We start from the raw sequence: 639 nt of genomic DNA, 5'->3' as shown, positions 1-639 counted from the left end.
CACCTCTCAAGCTCCTTTTCTTCCTTTCCTCTTCTGCTGGTGTTGCTATCACTGCTACTGCCACCAGTAATGTGTGGGATTAGCGTTCTGTTACTTTTTATACATTCATTCATACAATAAAACATTGTAAACACAATTCAAACTACATTATGTAACAGATTGGCTAAAAGAATTTCCTTTCAAATCCTCTGTTGACTTGAACTTTGCCACACCATTCCTTGAAGGACATATTATTCATGAAGAGGCTTTGTTTAGTTAAATAACTTTTCCAATGTCATCAAATGTTATTTGTCATACAAAGGCATAATATCCTGGAGCCATTTAAAATACAGGACATTCTAACTTGTCAAGTAACTAAGCAACTCTTGTAAAAATAAACAGATAGGCACACATAAACTTATACATACATAAATACATAGATACATACATACACACACACACACACAATTACTTGTTCATACTTACGACAATTAGTGCACAATAGCATTGTTGGTTAAAAGTTTCTAGACCAGGTGCTGGTACACTACATTTTTCCTGGGAGGAGTGGCAACAGATTGTCTTTGTAGAAGAGTACAAGATTTTTTGAGAACAGAAAAGACCTGGTTTCAATACTTTTGGGGACTTTCTTCAGTGGGTGGT

This window comes from Octopus bimaculoides, chromosome 1, assembly GCF_001194135.2.
Source record: "Octopus bimaculoides isolate UCB-OBI-ISO-001 chromosome 1, ASM119413v2, whole genome shotgun sequence".
Taxonomy (NCBI): Eukaryota; Metazoa; Mollusca; class Cephalopoda; order Octopoda; family Octopodidae; genus Octopus; species Octopus bimaculoides.
Note: the sequence above shows the minus strand (reverse complement) of the source record.